This window comes from Lupinus angustifolius, chromosome LG06 (genome assembly GCF_001865875.1).
Source record: "Lupinus angustifolius cultivar Tanjil chromosome LG06, LupAngTanjil_v1.0, whole genome shotgun sequence".
NCBI classification, from domain to species: Eukaryota; Viridiplantae; Streptophyta; class Magnoliopsida; order Fabales; family Fabaceae; genus Lupinus; species Lupinus angustifolius.
The window spans coordinates 11,385,124-11,406,281 of record NC_032014.1 but is presented as its reverse complement, the minus strand read 5'-3'; the positions used below and the strand labels follow the sequence as shown (position 1 = coordinate 11,406,281).

General features: G+C 32.7%; 1 long non-coding RNA gene across 1 annotated transcript; it reads right to left on the bottom strand.

Moving 5' to 3' along the window:
- On the bottom strand, positions 202-18,037 carry LOC109350898. Its single transcript, XR_002108144.1, has 3 exons — positions 18,024-18,037; positions 6,355-6,358; positions 202-769 (listed from the first exon to the last, which is right to left on the bottom strand). It is a non-coding gene; the product is annotated as an uncharacterized LOC109350898 (long non-coding RNA).

Genomic DNA, 21,158 nt, shown 5'->3' with positions numbered 1-21,158 from the left:
TCAACTATTCTCAATATATAACTATAAAGGACAAGCCGGATGACCCGGACATAGACCCAAATACGTCCTTCTTTGACGACGGGTATATCTCTTTTAACCGGGTCTGATCTTTTTTATTTATTTGGAAGAGTCAGATTCATCCTAAGTCATTGGGTTGAGACGGGTCTTCAGGTCGGGTCTTGCTCACCCCTACTTTTCACGTTGCAAACAATGCAACCATTAGTGACTTTGTAAAAGAAGCATAATCAGACGATGCACTTTTGAGGGCTATTGTTATTCAACCCACAAACATGAAACATTACACTAAAGCCTCTATAAGTCTATATCAATGTTGATTAATCTATACCTTGTTCTTAATATAGGACTAGAACATCTCAATTTATTGATTTAATTTCCAATGCCTCAATCAGGGGATCTTTGATGGTCATAACAACAAAAATACTATAGGTGTAAATCATGATGTATTAATTGTTTCTTATGATCGCACCAAAGAAGGTGTTGATTACAAGATTGTGAAGAATTCATGGGGAAAAGATTGAGGAAATGATGGTTATATATGGATAAAAAGGAACATGGTTTACCATATGGGGTATGTGTAATTATTGCTTGGACTTTTAACCCAATAAAAAATTAAGAATCATTCAACATCATGGAAGCCTAGTATTAGTTTCAAGTAATCACAAGAACATGTTTTGTGTGTTCAATATTTCCATTACTGTCTCTAGCCAAGTTTTCAGCAACATTGTTTTGAAGACATATGTTCACAACACTAGACAATATTGTTGTAAGTTGTGTGTTTCTATATCCTAAAATAAAGTACCATTTTTCCTCAACTTGCATTTATATTGAATAACTCATTTATATATATTGCGCGGTTTTCCTATTCATTAACGCTTAAAATACCAATTCATTATTGTTTACGGGTGCTATTTATTGCTCATCGTAAATTATAATGATAGATTCTATAACGTTTTTGAAGGATTGTAAAAAGGGAAATACAATAGTAATTTTTCAAGAAAGCATTGTATAATACTTAAAAATAACATTTCTTGAAAAATGGATGCAGAATGACAATATACAATTAATTAAGTCCACTTCTTCCTAAATCACAGAGCCGATATTCATTCAAAAATTGGGTCGTGACACTATTTTAAGAATTGTTAAATAGCACATCTAGGGTAGTGAATATAAATGTGTTGTTCATTCAACTTTTAGTTACAATGTAAATGCAAGTTGAAGAAAAATGATCCTTTATTTTAGGATATCGAAAGACAACAAATTATATAATATATAGCTAACACTTATGTCTATTGTTGTCAATTTATGTGTTCAAGACAATGTTGCTGAGAACATGGTCGTAGAAAGTAATGGAAATATCGTAGACACACAACATGATGTTGTGATCACTTGAAACTAATATTAGGCTTCCATGATGTTGAATTATTTTTTATTTTTTATTGGGTAATAAGCCCAAGTATTAATTGCACAGACTCAATTCCCAAAAATGTTGTATGATATTTTCTTATCAAATCAAGATTTAAGCGCATATCCAACAATGCAAAAGATGGAATGCATTTGACATGGCATGCTGACGAAATGATTAAAGATGTCAAGCTTAAGCATCTTGTAAATTCTCCTCAATGGATAAAAAATTGATCATGACTATCTTACTTTTGGTCAAGAATCTAGAAATCTACTCTTTGCATTGTCAACTGATGAAATTAACCCACATATTATTCAAAATAGCTCCCAGAGTACACAACCAATGATATTGGTGATATACAACCAACCTCATTCGCTATTCATGAAGTGCAAATTTGTGATATTATCAATGTTAATTTCTGGATCTAAACAACCAGGAAATAACATACACATATAATTAACTCCATTAATTGGAGAATTGAAGCAAATATGAGAGATATGTATAAATGTATATGATGCATATAGAGAAGAAATGTTCAACTTGAGAGCTTTGCTGTCCGACACAATCGGTTATTTTTTGTACATATTAAATTTTTTTAGGATATAGTACAAAAGACCATTTTACATGTCCTGTATGTGAAGACAATACTCATTCAACGAGTGATGACAACCTGCTTGGTTTAGTTGCCTTTTATGACCATCTTGATTGAAATTTTTTAACAAGTGTTGTGGGATTGATAATATTATAAAAGAATGCGAAATAGACTTGAAATGATGGCACCACAAACAAGGAATTGTCTGATAAGACTTAGTGAAGTTAGCGACAAGAATTATGAGATACTTGATAAGAATACATGATCTTGATTCAACCAAGAACTTAGGAGAACAATGCTCATTGAAGTGGATAATTTCCAAAAAAATTCAACATGTCTTTCACTTAAAATTCACGGCTACATATAGAGTTGTGGCTGGCCAACCTTGGCTTCCACGAAATAAACACAAGCCAACAATTGAATAGCTTAATTAAGATACTAAATGTCCAACTTATGGCCAGCCAACTTTACATTCCAATCAGCCACTCATGCCCAAGTTTTCCTCTACGTGAAACAACCAAAAAACAGTTATAGAGCACACTTACTCAACCATTATGAGATTCCAACGGCTGCCTAACAAGTTACACACTAAAAAATACACTTAAATCCACGATAAAAACACAATATTAAGGCATAATTATTCAGCCACCATGCAATGTAAATGACTACCTAGTAATTCATACTCTAAGACACAATAAAACATACTTAACTCTCATAAACACACATAAACCACAAAGAAAGAACATACACACCTCTCTCTATCTTATTTTAAAGTGGCGGTTACACTTTCATTGCATGACTACACTTGAAATATACATGACTTTATTTCTACCATAAACACACTCAAGATGCCGTTTTCTACGTTGATTAATTCACGAGAATAGGTGGAGGTGGGTTGCCCAAAGTGCATGGGTCCCACATGCACAATTATTCACTTTATTGAATACAAACTTGATGAATTGGAATTACACTTCCCATATCATCATCCTTCTCCAAAAATGTCACTTTCATGTGGATATTCTCTATGAATGATAAAAAATTTCAATTTGAATCCTTCATGAATTAATTTCGACCTTGTTTTCAATAGGAATATAAACATATGGCTAAGGGCTTGTTGGGCCTTCTTTGCTTTTGTCTGTTCAATTGGCTCACATCATCTCCTCCTTCTTCATGTGTATTCATCCTCGAATTAGAGTCATAAGCACCTACGCTAAAAAAGGTAAGTCATACACATTAAAAGTTGCATTAATGTCCCTATGTTCACTAGGAATGTCCAACTTATATGTATTGTTATTGATCTCGGCCACAATATTAAATGACCCATCTCCTCTTGGTTGAAGCTTTTACTTCCTTTGAGAAAGAAACATTTCCTTCCTCATGTGTCCCCAAACCCATACTCTGGGATCAAAGACCAACTTCTTCCTTCATTTGTTCATGTAGCTTCATCACATATTCAGCCTTGGCCCTACCATCTTTGTGCTTCAAAATTGATGAGTTAGGTAAAGGCAATATATCAGGAGGGGTTAAAGGATTAAAACCACAAAAACCTCACAAGGAGAAAATTTAGCAGTACTATGAATAACTCTACTATATGCAAACTCCATATAAGGCAAATACTTCGCCCAATACTTATGTTCATTATAATTACAACCCTTACAAGACAAGAAAATGTCATATTCACAAATTCAGGTTGCCCATCCGTTTGAGGATGGCAAGTAGTGGAGAAAAGAAGCTTTGTTCTTAGTTTCCCCCACAAAGTTCTCTAAAAGTGACTTAGGAACTTGGTATCTCTATCACTAATAATGCTTCTTGGTAGACCATGAAGTCTTACCACTTCTTTAAAGAATAAATCATTTCTTGTCTTAAGAAATCCAATAACAGAGTCCATAGACAAATAACTCCCAATTAAAGGAGGACGAATATATGGTACTTCCTTAGGAAAAACATCATCAAACTCTTTCAAAACATTCTTCACAAAACTAGACAAAAATTATTCATTAGGACCATTAACAATTAAGCAAAACTTCCTACAATGGAGTAGATATATGGGCTTCCTTGGGACCAAGACATTCTTAACCTTACTCATTGTTGCAAGAAATTTTTTTCCCTCCTTTTCATTTTGGTTGATCTTTTTTTCCTCATGATTTGTTATATTCTTTTTGTCTCTTTTTCACTCTATTTCTTTTCTCTCTTGCTCCATTTTTGCTATCAATTTTTTTTTAATTCTGAATCACTTGTTTAGGAGAAAGCACAATCTTGCGGTTTTGGTGTATGAAAGTGAATTTATTAGAAAATACATCATGGATGACCTTCTTATCATACTGCCACGGTCTCCCCCAACAACATGTGGCGGCCTCCATAGACACCATATTGCAAAGGACAATGTCCTCATACTTCCCTATAGAAAAGGGAACCTCCACTTTTTTCCTCAATACCATTTCACCAACCTCATTCAACCATTGAAGTTAGTAAGGGGTTGAGTGTGTCTTAGTCACAAGATTCAACTTAGACACCAACCTAGAACTCACTACATTTTCACAACTTCCTTCATCAATGGTTAAAGAACACATTCTACCATCCACCAAACGCCTAGAGTGGAAAATATTATCCCTTTGGCTAGCTTCATGCTCCTTCACTTGACTCCCCAAAAGCCTCCTCACCATGAGTAAATCAATATCATGCATGAAAACATATCCTTCACTTTCCTCTCCACTTGAAACCTCAAATTAAGACTCCAATATACCATTCATGGCCACCGTATTTCTCTTAGTTGGACATTGAGAAACAATGTGCCAATGGCTGAGACACTTGAAGCATTTGACGTTACAGCTCCTAGTTGTTATCTTTATAGATCTCTTTCTAGTGCTTATGGCTCCTTGCTTGGTGCATCTCCCTCATTCTTTTACTTGTCCTACCAATTTGAAGATGAAAAGTTGGATGTTGATGTTGAGGAAATTTTGGACTTCCTTCTTTTAAGTTGTTTTTCCACCTTAATTGCTTGTTTCACCAAGTCTTCAAGCTCCACATAGTGCTTTAATTCCACTATGTCTTAAATGTCTTGGTTCAATCCATGAAAAAACCTTGCCATAGTAGCCTCACGATCCTCATGGAAATTTGACCTATGTAAGGCCAACTCCATCTCCTTGAAATATTCATCAAAACTTTTGGTACCTTGAGTGAGTCTTTGCAAGTTGTTGTGAATCTCCCTACGATAGTAATTTGGGACAAACCTCCTCCTAATCACAACCTTCATATCCTCTCGAGTATCAATTGGTTCGGCCAGACACCTCATTCTTTCCTTTTGAAACTGGACCCACCATGCAAGAGCATACTCCTTGAATTATAGGGCTGTCACCTTCACCTTCTTTCCTTTATTATAATTGTGGCAATCAAACACTTGCTCCATTTTCAACCCTCACACCAAATAAGCCTCGAGATCATTCCTCCCAAAAAAAGAAGGGACTTTGATTTTGACCCTCTCTAGCCTATCATCATTATGTATCCTTCCCCTATGTCCTCCTCTCATATTCCTTCCTTCTCTCAGCCTCCTCCCCCTATCACATTCATAGTCACTTGAATCATCATTTTGATGGACATCGAGCTGCCTTTCATAATCAATCCTCATTTGCTCTATTTGTCTTTGAAGAGCTTGAAAATGAGTATTCATCATGATATGTAAGGTTGTTATCCATGGAGATAGAGGTGGACTATCTTCTTAGTTTTACATTTTTTTTACACTCTCTCACTTATGTTTTCACTCAAATTTGTTTCACTCTTTTCACTCAAGTTCTCATTGGGTTCTTAGATGAATCAAACAAAACAAGAATAACCACAAGACAAATGATGAAAATGACACAAACTTGCCAAAACAAAAAGGACTAAAGTAAGAAGGGTATTTTTTATTTTTGATGGAATAAAAAATACACAAGACACTAACTTTTGATTTTGGATGAATTTTGTTTTTGACTTTGTAGAAGAGAAATACACTAGAACACTTCGTTGTTGAGTAAAGAATAAGATGGGAAAAATGACATACAACACACTTTCAAACAAGAAACCTAGCTCTAATACCACTTGAAGACAACCTATTTGGTTAATTGGCTTTTATGATCGTCTTGATTGAAACTTTTTGTCAAGTATTGTGAGATTGCTAGTATGATAAAAGAATGCGGAATAGACTTGAAATGATTGTGCCACAAGAAAGGAATTGTTTGATAAACCTAAGTGAATTTCATCACAAGAATTATGGGATTCTTGATAAGAACAAATGAACTTGGTTCAATCAATAACTTAGGAGAACAATGCTCACTAAAATAGATAATTTCCAACAAAATTCAACGTGTCTTTCACGTAGAATTCGTGGCTACATATAGATGTGTGCTTGGCCAACCTTGGCTTCCACGAAATAAACACAAGACCAATAATTGAATTGTCTAATTAAGACACGAAATGACCAACTTATGGCTGACAAACTTTGAATTCCAATCAACCACTTATTCCCATGTTTTTCTATACATGAAACACCCAACAAGCGGCTATAAAGTACACTTATTCGGTCATTATGAACTTCAAATGGCTTCCTAACAAGTTACACACTAAAACACAAACTTAAATCCACCATAAATACACGACATCAGGGCATAATTATTCAGCCACCATGCAATATAAATGACTACCTAATAAACATACACTTTTCTTTCTCTCTATCTTTCTTGTTTTAAAGTGGCGGTTGCACTTTGATCGCACGACTACACGTGAAATTTACATGGCTTTATTTATACCATAAACACACTCAAGATGCCTTATTCTATGTTGATTAAATCATGTCAAATAGGTGGAGGTGGGCTACCCAAAGTGCACGGGTCACACTTGCACAATTCTTCACTTTATTGAATTCAAACTTGATGACTTGGCATTACACTTCCCATATCATTCTCCTTCTCCAGACATGTCACTTTCATGTGGATCTTCTCTAGGGATGATAAAATTTGTCAATTTGAATCCTTCATGAATTAATTTCGATCTTGGTAAACCATTTGCAGGAGAAATGGTCACAAATGGGTGGAAAAAGAAAGGAATTGAGGGTGATATTGAAGATAAAACGTACATGTCTACCTCCAACAACTTATAGTTTATTGAGGACGGAGAAAATAGGTTTTTTGTAAATTTATTCATGGTGTTAAAGTACTAGAGGATTACTCTTCTGACATTCGGAACCTCGTATCGATGAAAGACCTCAAGTTAAAAGGTCTTAAGTCTCATGATTGTCATGTACTCATGGAACATTTCTTTCCCATTGGCATACGGTCCCTTCTACCTATAAAAGTATGAGAAACCATAACTAAGTTATGCTTCTTGTTCAAAGCAATTTGTTGCAAAGTGATTGACCCAAAGAAAATACCTACATTGCAAAACAAATTATTTTGACATTGTGTGAGCTTGAGATGTATTTCTCACATTTTTTTACATAATAGTCTATCTAAGCATTCATCTTGTTTGAGGGACATAACTATGTGATCCTTCCTATATAAGATGGATGTACCCTTTTGAGCGTTATATGAAGACATTAAAAGGGTATGTAAGAACTGATCAAGAATAGAGGGTTGTATTGTTGAGCAATATATTGTTGAAGAAGCTCTTGATTTTTGTTTCGGATATCTTGTCGATGTTGACTTCATAGGCATTCCAAATCCTCAGTATGCAGAAAGAACATTTAGTGAAAGGATTATTAGGAAACAAATATTGAGTATATTAAGAAAAAAATTGGAGCAAACACACTTATATATTTTACATAATGCCGACAGTATAGGATAAGATATGAAACTTAGATTTCTAGAGAGCATAATCGGTATTTTATATAGTGGATAAGAAATCACATTGTTGAGGAGTTGAATACAAATGTACATTCGATTTCTGAAAGATTGAAATGGTTAGCCAATGGTCCAAGTATTCATATCTTATCCTACAGTGGTTACCTAATTAATGGGTTCACATTTTATACGAAAAATCAAGATGATCATAGTGAAAATGCAAAATAGTGGTGTGACTATTGTTGCTCGAACATTACATATGTCAAGTGCCAAAGAAATAAACCTAATATATTGTGAATGTGTTATGCTTTGGGGTCATTAAACGAATATGGAAATTGGATTACACAATATTACGATTACCAGTTTTTTGTTCTATGCGGGTTGATAAGAATAATGGCTTGTGAGTTGATAAATTAGCATTCATGCATGTGGATCTTAATAGGTCTGAATATAAAGATGAGCCATCTATTCTAGCATCACAGACTCAACAAGTATTCTATGTTATAGACACAATTGATATGAAATTGTTCATTGTTCTTTTGACTAACAAAATAATCACCAATAACATTGATGAGCAAGAACATGAAGATATTAATGTTGTAGATAACCATTTTTTGGGATATCACAGTCGCGTGAGAATGGACCAACTACATATGATTTTTTATATACAAGAGATGATCATGATGAGAGGCTTTGGGTTAATCTATATGTTCCTCCGAACAAGGCTAATACAAGCCAAAAACAATCAAAGAAAAGGATAAAGTAGACCAAAAGTGTGTTGATGGATGTCTATGTATAACTATATCATAATTGTGTTTGTTTATAATTTGCATATATTGTACTAATATTATTTGTTTGTAATTTTATCTACTTATTGTCTCTGCCAAAACATAATTGACATGATATTGTTTTTTTGTAATTTGTATTGCATTGATGTTAATTATACAAACTTTTGGATATACACTACTGTTTAGAATATATATATATATATATATATATATATATATATATATTCATTTGTATTGTTGATGAATGTATATATATGCAGGTATTATTGTATACAACAATCAACAACACTTATTATGGGGAGCTCTGGCAAGCGCTGTTGAATGTTATACATACAACAATGGTCCTTGTAGGAAGTGCTATTACATATGATACATACAACAATGCTCACTATAGAGAGCAATGTTGTATATATCACATATAAAAGTGCTCTATAGAGGGGAGTTGTTATAATTACAAGATACAATATCGCTCAATGTATTTAGCACTGTTATATGTATCTTATATATAACAACACTTAGTAGAGGAGGCGTTGCTATTTGTATGACGTACAACAGCGCTCGCGTTTGCACTGCTGAGTCATACTGACATTCTACTATGCTCACATAGATAGTGTCAAAAAGTATTGTGTAATCCCAAAGATGAGCGTTGTTGAATTGTAATACTAACATAGTGGAAGAATAAATCGGAATTTCAATCCTAATGTGATTGGATTCTCAAACACTGAGTTATATTCTTCGTCAGAAATCTTGACCATTTCTCCATGGAATTAATCTCATGGCTCTATATTGGTAAGAGTGAATCTTTATTGTTGTAAAACACTATGATGATATTGTGTGTGTGAATGATAAGAAGTAGAATATGAATGAAATGAAGTTAATTGATGGATAAGACATCATAATTGTCAATATATTCAAATTCATGACTTTTCAAAGAATCACTAGTTGGAATACTCTCAACTATTGAAACTAATCTGGTAAAGTATTTACTTGGAGAAAGACTCTTCCTTCTTGAAGCACATACCATTTTAGCAAGGAATGGTTGAACTCCAGCCTTGGTGATCTGCTTAAAGTAACCCAATGATATGTAGCCACATACGTCTCTATCAAAGTCAAGTAATATATTGTTGAGTTGTATGATGGAATGAAAAATCTTTGCCATGTAATCATGATTTCAATATGAGCAACATAAGGATTAAAACTCAGTGCAAGAGATTTTACAAACTCTTCAGCATTTTGAGGCCAATTAACATCAGGATATGTAACAACATGTGCATTGTAATTTCCAAATGCACCAACAAACTTCCCTAATACCTCAACCTGAGATACGTCCTTCCTTCCATTGCTTAATCTCACATCAAATATAGCAATTTCCTTTCTCAATGTCGTTGGTGAAGCTGGCTGTACATGAGTACTAGAAATCAAAGAGGGTTAAGTTAGTAACAATGAAAGTACAACTTACATTATATTTATCGGGTAAATCTATTTTGTAGGCATTGTTATTGATTTTCTCCATTATTTGGAAAGAGTCATCTCCTCTTGGTTGTAAACATTACACTATGATCGAATCATCCACCATTTATATTTAATCATCATTAACTGCTAAATAAATGATGGATGATATATTAATTGTGTATAAAGTTTTATAAAGATAGTACATATATATTACACTATAATATCATACTAATTTACGTTAATATTTTGATCCATAAGATACATGTTACACACATAATTAGTTCAAAGAATTAATGTATACTAATGATTTTCTTTGGTTCATTCATTAGTATGCAACATGAAAACATAATGCTGCTAATATAATACACATTAATCTAGTAATTAAAGAATGTTAAATACATTTATTTACTATCTTGGATACACTAAGTAAACACTGCTAGATATATTAATTTGTAGCATTTATCAACTTGTGGATGATTCAAAATTGTCTCAAATCAATGAATTTCAATTTATCCATAAAACATAATATGTATCTCTAAGCATAAAAGCTTATGGGCAATTAAAGATGCTTTTATAATTTAAATTTTATTCATTCATATTGGGTCACTTTATTAAATAACAAATATATTATAAATATAAATTTAAAGTACGATGTCATATTTCCTCAAATTGTAAACACTACTAGAAAAGGGTGGAATACTAATTAGGGACATATGTAGGAAGTGTGGTTAAATTGTAAAAAAAATATTTAATTAGATATGTATAGTGGCTCCCACTTTCCCTTTCCCACTTTCCCTTTCTCACTTTTCATTTCTCATTCTTCTTCTCACTTTCCATTTCTCATTTTTCTTCGAAGAGATTCGAGTTCACATTTCTTCCTAACAGATTCGAGATCATTTTTTCATTTTTCTTCTAAGTCTCATATCCCGCTTTTCTTCTCACAAGCAATCATCGTTGAGCATTGCCGCCACTGTTCAATGTTCAACGTTGTTGCATTAACTAGATTAGGATTGTTTTGTATTTCATAGAATCCATCAACTTCACCATTATATTTCAGTTCCTTCCTTTTCACAGTTTTCTCTCTACTAAGATTAGGAATTTTAGGCATGTTTGTTAGTAGTTTGAAGCTCAAAGTTATCATTGGTAAGTTGAATTTTAAGAATAGATTTTCATTTTCCAATGCTTTAGAATTGAACTTTTGTATTAGCTTGACATTTTCACTAGTAGATTGAAGCTCAAAATTCCACCTTGTTATGAATTTTGTATTAGCTTGACATTTTGTATTAGATGTGTGTACGTACTTGAGCAACTTTATTTAGTATTGGCAAATTTATACTTTTATGTTTTCATGATCTGCTGCTAATATTGGTAGATAGATAATCGTTGTGTAGTAATTATCTTCTCCCTGAGCTAGAAATTTTCAAATTTGATTATTTAGTTAACTGATCTGATATGATCTTTATTTACTTTTGTAGGCAATTGTTAAAGATGCAGTCTTATCTAGTCTAATCTTTATTTACTAATTGATGTTGGTTGTGTGTGTTAAATTTTTGGTGGTTGCTTAGGTATTTTTTGTTGAATTGGTAATGTAGGAATTAAGTCAAGTATTGGGTATGTCAAGAATTAGTTGCATTTTGCAAGGCTTGGATGTGAAAACTAACATATTCATGTTCGCAATTACCCCAATGTGCACATTAGGTATTTCCAATGCCTTATGTTCATGCTTGTGGTTGTTATCAATAAAATAATTGCAATTTCAAACCTAAGCCTATTAAGCATGATCAATACCAATTTTGTCAGTATATTTTAAAAAGTATGGTCAAATACATGAGACATCCATAAAAAGTACGGTTAAGTACGGACAAGCCCGGGTTCACATTGGAAAAATGGAAAGTTGCTTGGAAGGGGAACATTTGGACATGTATATCTTGGTTTAACATGTCTGTATCAAGTGGCTGCAATGAACACATAATGCATACACACATATCATTATACCTATGATCACTGTATTATTGATAGTAGGATTTCAATATCCATGATTTTGAAATTCTGAACCAAGCTCATTGTATTTGCATATGTGTATGCTTGGATTTTGCTTCATCCTTATCTTTTAATGTCAAAACTAGCCCTGATTCTAATAGTCATATTCATCTTTGTTTTGATTTGTGTGTGTGTTAATTATCCATTATTTTTCTTGCATTAAGTTCTTCCCATTTTTTAAGCTTGATTTACTTCATCTTCTAATCCGTAGTCAAAATGGTAAGTTGTGGGCAATGAAGGAGATACCTATTTTTTACGATGATACTAAGTCAATGGAAATTATTCAACAACTTGAACAAGTAAGTTTGCAGATTAGGTGAAACAAAATTCTTACATTCCGTTTTATGTGTTTCACTTTTCTTTTGCGAAGTCCAAATTATCAAAACTTTTTACTTGTTGCCATTTTTCTTGTAAATTGCTTCAACAATCTATAAACTAATTTCGTTCATATATATTCATATGTAATATTAAATATGAATTTTAAGGTTGAGTGACTTTAACTCAATACACATTGGTATGTGACTTGTAAAGGGTACCTAAATAAAGGATATTTAAACCAAGGATATTTAATGCATAGACAAGCATCAAAGAATGTGAAAGCAAAGGAGAATCATAGCACCCCTGATATAGTTGTGTGAAATATGCTTTATGCTTTATACATGTTGGCCAGACTTTTCATTATTGTCTAACTTTTGTACATTGCTGGAAAACAACAAAAGATTCCTAAGAAATTAAATGATCCTAATACCCAAGAAAAATGTTTCTTGGATTAGTATATGATGTATGATTTTGTATAAACTATAGCTCCTACCATATACGAGCTTGCATTGCAAATTTTTTTATTATGATTATGTATATAAAAAAATTATGTTTAGTAGCTTTGGTTGCTACCGGAGTGGCAGGTAGTGGGTGACCTTATTATGTTCAATGACTTTAGTAAACAAGATTTTTTTAATGTCAATATTAGTTAAGCTTATATCTTCAAACTTCTATATGTGCATGCATTTTCAGTCATTTATTTATATTATTGAGCAAAGGTAATTTCTTACTAAGAAGTCCCCAGAGTTACATTAAGCAACATTTTATTTATACCCCTAAGATTTCGTCCAGATGTTATTTATATACTCTGAAGCATTTAATTTGTGAGCTACAATTTTGACAAGGATTGAGGCAAGCTCGAAGATTAAGTTTGCAGATTAGATGACAAGCTTTATATATACTTGGAGTATGTCTCTGGTGGATCAATTTATAATTTGCTTCAGCAATATGGTGAATTTAGCGAAATTGTTGTGCGTAATTATACTCGGTAAATTGTATTTGGACTCGCATATTTGCATGCTAAAAACATAGTTCACATGCGAGCCTAGTAGTTACTCATAATTAAGGGTGTAAATAAGTTTAGCAACTTATGAATCATTCTAGTTCGACTTACGAAATAATCGACCAAACTCTTCTTATAACATTTGTTTCAATTAGCATCTTTACTTCTAATATGTTATTAGTATGAAGCAATTGCTCATGGTCTAACTACTAGATCTGAATAGGGACATTAAGGGAGGTAACAATTTCTCTCGCAGTTTTTGGTTGTGGAATTTGCGATTTTTCTCACAATCTTCAATGGTTTCGAATATTTAAGTGAATACAAATTAATGGATTGATTGACATTGAATAGTTGTCTTATGCAATAGAACACTTCTTACTCTGTCTAATTTGAATGTAACCTATCATTAGTGACATTACTTGTTCATGATATGGACAACACCTCATTGAGAAATATTAGAGATGATTAATTGATTATGCATATCTGGTTATATGTTTTAAATTTAATTTACTCAATATTGATTTTTTTTATATTTTTTTTTTGGATTGTGTTTCACCTTTTATAAGTTGAGTTTGTCTTGCGGATTTCTATGTCTCTTATTTGGAAGAATCCCATCGTTATCGAGTTTTCAATAAATCCAAGCCCAACAAGGTTGATTTCCATGCAAAATCCACAACTTAGCCACAGTTGTGGTGTGGTAAAATCCACAACTTAGCCACGGTTACAGTCTAGCAAAATCCACAACTTAGCCAAGGTCAAGACCGTAGCTGAGTAAAACAGACCGCAGCTAACTCAATGTTACCATATTTTGGTGAAGCGTAGCAATATGCCATATTGACCATGGCTAATATTTAGCAACTCCATTCATTGCTAGGGAAACAATAAGCATGGCCACTAAAACTAGCTACGACTTTTGTATACATTAGCCACGGTTTTAACCGTGGCTAATTGGCTGTTTTTTTGTAGTGAAACCTGGTTCAAATCTCAATATGAGCCACCCGTGAAGGAAGCACATCTTATATCTCACAACACGTGTCATGAGTTATGATTGGTTGAAAAAAAATTCTAAGTTAAAATTATTATTATTAAATATTTTTATCTAATTACTGCTCATAACATATTGATTGGCATATACTGTGGGAAAGAAGATGTACTCCCTTGATAGAAAGGCATGTCGCCATGTTGATCATTCTCAATAATCAAATATATTCAAAGTGGACAATACATTAAATTGCACAATCCACACCCTTAACAAAATCATTTAATAGATAGGAATTTTATGGAACTTGGGAGAGTTATTAAATATTTATTTCCTTAACTTAAAACATTTATATTCTTCATCAAATTTTCATAAATTTCACACAAAAATCCATTGATCATAAAAGTATGCAACCAAAGGTCTATATACTTAAATTCTCAACATTCAAATACAAAAATTATAGAAATAATCTTCCTGTATGTAGAACCAAACAACATAAATTCTAAATAATGAATTCCCAAAATTACATTTAATATCAAACACATCACTAATGAGAACTAAACTTATTTCTCAACCATTGCTAGTTCATAAAAGGACAAAACACAACTTCTTAAACACGCGACTATGATATCACATGTAAACCACTACACTATAATAGCAAAATAACAATGCTTAACATTATCATTTAATAGCGTTTTTGAGACACTTTCTATGTGAGCGCAGTAATACATAAGGTTATATTATACAACATGTTTTGAAACATTATAGAAAGTAGACATTTAATAGTGCTCACTGAAACAAGCGTTGTTAAATGTCTACTTTCTAAATAAGACAATATCTCTTCCAGATATTCTATCAAACAAATGACAAGCATGTCCAACTCCACCATATTTGCAATAGATTTGTTAAATCACCAACGACTTTAGCTATATTCAACCTTAACATATTCCAATATTATAAAATAACATATGAGTAATGAGATCTTATGCAAATTTTTCATTATTTCTCCTCCATTGTGCAAGTCCTTTGTTGAAAGAGTTTTTCTTGTGTGGTTAGGCAAGACAGTTTTCGATCGATTTATTTAGTGACAGATCTATTCTTTGCTCGCCATCTCGGCTTTGTTGGAATAAATTCCAACGACGGTATAATGGTTTCAAGAATGTTCCATTTTATCAAAAACTTATCTTTATTGAATTATTAACAATTTCATACCATCTCGTCTATGTTGGAATAAATTCCAACGCCGGTATAATGATATGAATTTAGCAAATTAACACAAGTGATAATGAGTGATATTTATTTTTGTTTTCCTTTATTAATCAAATTACTTCCTTATGGAAGGTTGGTAAAGAATAAATAAATAAAGCAATATATGATTAGTTATAGAATTTAAATGACAGAAAGTGAATGTTAGTTGCGGAAAGTAAATGACTAGAAATAAAAGTTAGTAGTTAGATCACTCATTATGATTGTGTATATTTCCTTTTCACACAGATAAAATTTATGAATTAAATTATACTTTTATAAGGTTCCTTTCTTTGTCAACAAATAAAATTTATAAGTTAACATTTTACTATGATACACTTGCATCTCTTTCAAGATTCAATTGTATTATAGTATAAGGTTATGTCGAACCACGAGGAATTGCCTAATAGAAATATACTCATACTTTGTATATTTTATCAAAATTAAGAAAGTATCATATAAAGTTGTTTTTGTGATTTTATGAACTAAGATACATGAAAAAGTAAAGAACTAACTATTTACAAATTCAAGAGGGTAAAATTGATTTGAAAGATGAAGTAATTTCTTGACTCAAATGATTTTGAAAACATTACAAGTTATGTGTTATACTTTTTGTTAATTTCACGCACCATTTCTAAATCCTTCATCTAGTGCCCTAGAGTGATAAGATAATTTTCAAACCTTATGTAATACACTAAACAATAGTTAGGTGACACTCGTCGGAGTAGGTTGTCACACCCTACTTCAGGCTCCATTAAGATCATTTATCCTTGAATATAAGTTGTTTAAAATAGATGCTTGATGTGGCAAGTGAACTAAGGTGTAGATTATACTTTTTAGTTCACTTGTCAATACTTTGAGAAGAAGCATTTTTGGATATTTAAATCAAGTTTTAGGTGATCAATCTAAAACTACATTAAGAACTTGATAAATAATCAAAACTTAACCAAAAGTAATAATTTGAATGTATTGAATTTAAAAAATGATACAAAAGAAGAGAAGAAATAATATTAAACCATAATCCAAGTCAATATGTAGGAGTATGAGCCTTCTATCCAAAGATGAGATGCTTTTGATTCCAACTGAGGTTACAAAATCATGTTTTTGCTCCTCATTTGTCAACTCCATTCCCTTTGAATTTCTATGAACTAAAAGCCTAAGAATAGTCTAAGAACTCTCTAAAAAGAGAGAGAACCAAATTGGGAAGAAGAAGAGGAATTTACAAAGTATTTACAATATGTTATAGTGAAGGAATGGGTGTGCCTTTTATAGACAAAGTGAGGGCCGCCTGACCCTCCTTTCCTGGCCGCCCAGCGACCTGGTCCAAGCTGGTAGGTCAGCAGCTTGTCCCATCTTGGCCAGCTAGCTTGGGCAGCTATTGTGGGCTATGTTACATGCCTGTTGACTCCTCCTACTTGCTGTTCAGAACATATGTCATGCATGAGGTCCTGTGCTTGACCTTCAAGTAAAGAATAGGCAAGTTGCTTGATAAGTTGGCCAAGCTTTCTTCATGGCTAGGTTTTGTCCTGGTCGCCCAGCTTACACCTGGTCTACGCCTAGCTGGCTGGTTTCTTCATGGTAAAGGAACCAAGCTTTCTTCAATCCGAAGCAACCTTTGTTCCATGATTTCTTGAGTTGGTTGTAGTTGGTTACATGTCTCTTTTAGCATGATTTCTTCAAGTCTAGGTAAGCTTTTGAGTTTGTGCTTTGCTTTGCATACCTAGCTTGAGTTTCCTCAAGGTGAAGAAAGGTATATTTCTTCAAGCTTAAGTCATTTTTTTGTGACAAGCTTAAGCACACAACATGTCGTACTTAAGTTGTTTGTTTTGAGCATTTTATTTTAGACTTTTGGCTTGGGATTTAGCATAAATTCTTGGCTCTCTTTTAGATTAATCATTTTCCTACAAAATTCAAGGGAACCTTGGACAAGAGGTGATCAAAAATTATTTTATTCATACATACAAAATTTATCTAAAAAAGTGTTGAATTAAGTTGGTTTTCACATTTTTGCATAGGATAAGTGCCATGAAAACTGTATGAAAATTAGGTATTTTTGGCACTTATCATCCTTAGAGAGTGTTCATGTATTCATCAATGATAAATGCAAGCTTCAAATACAAATAAAAAATGGCATCTCTAAATAAATTGCAAAAGTTATAAAAAATATAAAATTAGTAGCAATTGAGAAAGAACAATTATCATTATACTCAAATCGTGTGTTCTAAACCCGTGAACCATAACCAAAAACCTAGAACACCATAGTTGCATAACTTCACAACAAATAAAGATCACAATATTAGTGAAATGTTTCCACCAAATTGATCATAAATAAACTAATTACTTAAAAAATAACGATTTAAATGCATCAAAGACTTGTTATTTATGGTGTAAATGCAAGCATCTAGACTGAATCAAAAACAAATAAATGATCTAAAATAAGATAACGATTTATCTTATGCTTGAAGAGAAAAACTAAAAACCGATAACTTGCTTGAATAGAGAAACTAACAACAAAAGAGGAAAAAATGTAACTCATATAGAAGAAGAAAAGTAAGAGAAATAATAAACTGAGTGATGTGTGTATTATTGTGTGTGAGGTTTTGTTTTTGAATTTGAAAATATTCCCGCTCACCAAAACAAACGTTTAACAGCGCTCACTGAAGAAGTATTGTTAAATATATAAATGAATGTATGATCTTTAATAACACTTACTGAAGAAGTGTTGTTAAATATATGAAGTATGACCTATAACAGTGCTTTCTTCAATAAGTATTGTTAAAGATAACACCTTTAACAGCTCTCACTGAAGAAGTGTTGTTAAATATATGAAGTATGACCTTTAACATTGCTTTCTTCCATAAGCGTTCTTAAAGATAACACCTTTAACAACATTTTCTTCAATAAGCATTGTTAAAGATAACACATTTAACCGCGCTCAATTAAGTGTGCTTTTAAATATATGAAGTATGACCTTTAACAACACTTTCTTCAATAAGCATTGTTAAAGATAACACCTTTAACGTCACTTGCTTCGACAAACGCTGTTAAAGATAACACCTTTAACATCGCTTGCTTCAATAAGCGTTGTTAATTCTCTTCAGCCTTACATTTAACAACGTTCAACACATAAACGTTGTTGAATGAGCGTTTTTAAATATCAATTCTAGCATAGTTAACTTTCACTATTTTATATGCAGACATAAACTAGACCTGTTAAAACAAACTGTCTAAACGAGTTCAAATTCGTTAGCATAAGGTCCGGGCTAAACTGCACCGAAATAAAAAGTCCAGATACAATTTATGTATATCAAATTGCAACCTAAATACCAACGGGCATTGGTTCAAGTGGTACATGCTTGATTCCCCTTAAGCAAGGTCTCGGGTTCGAGTCTTGTGGATGGAAAAAATGTCCGCTGGGTGAGTTAGCCCCACGTACCTGTGGATGTTCCCGGCTCGGACAGGATTGCCTCCAATGCGAGGATACCTGTGGGAAATCAAAAAAAAAATGCAGCCTAAATTGGACCTAAGAGAGCTACGAGTTATGGCAAGTTGTCTCACATAATATTAAAAAATAATAATTTAATTTTTAAATAATTAATCTATTTTTTAAAAATATACACTATTTGATATAAATGTATATCTTTTTTTAACATGTTTGTTATGCCCAATTCAACAAAACTCATAGATCTAATGCCTTTTGTTTGAGTTATAATGTGATGTCAAGTATACTTATATGATTTTTAACATAACTCATTTATTAAATCTCTCATTCATATTTGTCTCTCACTTTCTAACACAATATAACTTGTGACTTCACTTTAATATATAAACATTTGGTCACTATGAAGAACAATAACATGTTGTTTCGTTTATATCAATGGTAGTGTAGACTCAATTTTTAAAGGAACTCTATATGTCGAAGTATAACCATCATCGCAATATGTGATCATCATTCTTTACTTTCAATATGTAGATCCTTTATATGTTAGAATTTCCTAATGATTGGCAAATGATGAGTGTGAAATTATCCTACATTTGTGTTGCGTTTAACATGCATTTTAGGATATAATTAGGAATTTATGGTTGTTTTTAGCTTTTATTTCTCTTTGTTCGGGTTGAGCGGGTGCTTTTGGCTATGTTGTGCAGTTTGGATGGATTGAAGCCAAAAAGAATAGAGATTGGGTGCAAGAATATGGAATTCAGTATTGAGGCTATGTGAAGATCAGTTGAAGGGCCAAAAGAAGTCGCCTTTGAGTCTAGATAGAAGAGAAACAACTTGAAGTAAAGGCGCCACATACACCAACGGTCGTGGATATTATATTTTATTCCTATTTTTTAGATTTGTTTTGTTGGGCTTAGCCCAATATTTTGTAATCAGGAAAATGAGGATTCTCCCTCAAGGATAGAACACACTTTATGTTATAATTCTCTTATTTAGAATTTGGTATTCTCTTCTCCATCATGAGTGAGTAATTCCCTTTGTTTCTAGGATTGGGGCTATGCCCTTTTACATTCAATAAACTCTTGCTCTTACTTCTATTTCATTGATTGTTGTGGTTTGAATCAATAAATTGAGTTTTATTCGTGTGAGTTATATGGCCAACAAATTACACCTCTTAGATACATTGGGGAAGGACCGAGAGGCGAACCCAACTATTTGACCATTCAATTATTCAAACTAGAATCCTAATTCACGAGAGTAGTATTAGGATCCTCGGGGGTTTCTTGAATTCACTTTGGGTTGCTATGAAGCGATTGGATATAAAGATCCAAGTAAAGGATTTGATTGATACTCGTACCACGAGAGTAGGTGTGACTTCAATTGAGTACACGTGTCGGAGCTCGAGAGAGGATGACAAAAATCAAAGAGCAATTCACCCTCACAAGTTAAAGTTCATGAAAAGGAGCAAAACAAGGATTTGCGAGTGTAAATATGGTAACCCTTATCTTGGGAACTCTTCCTAAATTAGATTTCAATCATTTTTAATATTTTTCATAGTTATTCTTGTCAATTGTTCTAAATTCAATTTTATTCCTTATTTGAGTAAAATATAAATTAATTGTTATAATTAAAAGAATTTTCCAGTCCTCGTGGGATCGATATTTTATTACTTGGCGACATAATCGTACACTTGTGATTTGCTCTATCAAGTTTTTGGCGCCGTTGTCGGGGACTGTGTCAAAATTTCTTTATTTCTCAATTAATTCATTACTATACTCTAATGTATTACGCGTTTTCTTTTTTCTTGGTACCTCTGCAGGTTTCCCTTTTAGTTTATGCAAAGTTCGAATTACTACTTAGAGTCAGAAAGGACTATCCATAGAAGAAGAATGAAAGAAAATGAAAAAGCAAGAGAAAGACGTGCGCTTGTACAAACAATGGCTGAACAAGATGAAAAACCACTTCACGACTATGCAGACCCTAATGCTCGTAGTTCACTTCCTGGAATCATTTTCCCAGCTATTGACATAGGGAACTTTCTTTGCCATTTGCTCTGATCCAAATGG